Here is a 2322-nt window from a genome sequence, read left to right as displayed (position 1 = left end):
GCCGAGAGTCTCTGGACTTTATACCGGCCCCTAGCCACTCCCCCGGCTCTCCGCCTGCCGGAGCTGTCACCAGCCGGTCCCTCCCCGCGGGGCCAGCCCAGTGCCCCGGGGCAGAGAACACACAGGGCTGGCAGCAGCCCAGAGACAGCGGCGAGGGCCTGGGAGGGGCCCAGGCTCCAGAGAGAAACTGCAGCTCTGATCCCCAGCCCAGCTCCTGCCATTCCCGTCCTGAGCTCCCCACCCCCCAGCTCTGCCGGGGCCCCTCACTCCCGATTCGCAGACCCCTGTTATCCCAGCCCTGAGCTCCGCCACCCACCAGCTCTGCCAGGGACCCTCACTCCCGACTCGCAGCCCCCTGTTATCCCAGCCCAGGGCTCCCCACCCCCCAGCTCTGCCGGGGCCCCTCACTCTCCACTCGCAGCCCCCTGCTAGCCCAGCCCTGAGCTCCCCACCCCCCAGCTCTGCCGGGGCCCCTCACTCCCGACTCGCAGACCCCTGCTAGCCCAGCCCTGAGCTCCCCACCCCCCAGCTCTGTTACACATAGCTGTTACACATAGTCTTACAAGTTCTTTTTCTTGGTGCGAGCAAGTTTTCAGCCATTGAAGAAATGCAGTGTTGCTGTGAGCATTGTTTGGATCTTTGTGGGGGGAGCTGTGGTGAGCAGCAGGAAAGTTTGCTCTTTACCTTCATCTTGCTAATAACAGTCAATACTGGAGGCGGAGATGCTCCTTGGGAATCAGACGTTGGTGTTGAGCTGAGATTCCTGGGGGACAGGATTTCCCTGCATGCTGTTTGTGACCATCTCTGTTCAGGGACGGGTGCATTTGTGTAAACAAAACCAGTGACAAAGTATATCCCAGCCTCTGCATCACTGATTTCTCCTCCAACAAACCCCAGGTCACAGGGCCCCAACATCTGCTCCTGCCCAGCAGTTGGGCAGGGATAAAGATAAACCAAGCTCCCCTCAGCTCTAAATCGAGTCTGAGCTCGGAGCAGAGACTGGGCCAGGACTGACTCGGTTCTTGGCCTATAAAGGGCGAGAGGTTCCCTGTGAGAGCAGAGGACTGATACCTGGCCAAGGGTTCCCCCCTTGACGCCGGGTGCTGTCCCGCCCGCTCCCTCTGGCAGCCCTGCCCCCGGGGTTAGCCCGGCCGCTCCTGTTGATTCCGGTGGAATGAAGCTTCCTGAGAAGCAAAACTAAACTAGTCTGGCCTGAGTACCGCCTGGACCCATTTCGGGGAGGGAAGCGGGACCTGGCAGCCAGTCTGTGGCAGGCTCAGCCCAGCTCTGGGTTTCTTCACAGCCATGAGGGTCGGAAACGATCAGCATTTTCAACAGCCCTTTCATTCTGCCAGTGCTGACGGAGATCACAGAGGGCAGCTGCCCCCTTTGTGCCCCCCCCCAGCCCTCTTCCCATTTGAATTGCTGGGGGAAGTTTAGAGCAACAGAACAGGCCTGCATGAGGGGTGGGGGCTACCCAGGACCATGGGGTGAGGCACCCGTGGGAGGCGGCACAGATGGCGAGGGAGCTCCTACCTTCCCCACCTGCTGAGAACCCCCACCCTGAGCACACTGCAGTCCGGCTAGCTCACAGGTGATGAGGGGAGCCCTGATCTCTCCAGCCAGCACCCCAATTTCCAGCAGTACCTCACAGGTTCTACAGAGGAGTATTCAGGATGCCCAAGCCCCTTACCTTGGCGTCAGGCCCATCTTCCATTCCCCGGTTCCCAGGCCTGCCCCCCCACAAGTAGGGGGAGTGCTAGGGAGCAGCAAAGCGAGCTGCCCCCAGGGGCCCGACAGCAGACAGGCCCCATCTCTGGGCTCAGAGAGACCTGTCCATGTCCAGCAGCCAGGCCCGGGCCCCGCTGCCTGCCCAGCCCAGCCCGGCGCAAACGACCCGGGTGTGGCCTGCTGAGCAGCCCAGGGAGCTGCCCGTGTCCGTCATGCCAGAGGGCACTGGGCACCTGCCCGGCAGAGGATTCCCTGCATTCCTGGGTGCCCAGCAGGGCGGAGGTGGAGACCAAGCTGACAAAGGGCCCTGGAGCCCAGGCCAGGACACACCAGGGGCCTGGCTCTGTGTCCCTCCCCCCGATCAGCACAGGTTACAGGGGCTTTGAGCTGCTTGTTGGGGAACGCTGGCAGACGGACTGAGATCACAGGGACACCCCCCGCCCCGCAGCCGTTTGGGACAGGAAGTGAAGGAGAATCCCACCCTGCAGCGACAGTGCCAGCGGAAGGGAGGGCAGGGAGCTGCCGATGTCAGGGTTTGGTCACGTGAGCTAACAGCCTCCCTCTGCCAACCCACCCAGCGCTCTATGGCTC

Source organism: Trachemys scripta, chromosome 23, assembly GCF_013100865.1.
Source record: "Trachemys scripta elegans isolate TJP31775 chromosome 23, CAS_Tse_1.0, whole genome shotgun sequence".
NCBI classification, from domain to species: domain Eukaryota; kingdom Metazoa; phylum Chordata; order Testudines; family Emydidae; genus Trachemys; species Trachemys scripta.
The sequence above is the reverse complement of the archived record's forward strand: the minus strand, read 5'-3'. Positions refer to the sequence as shown.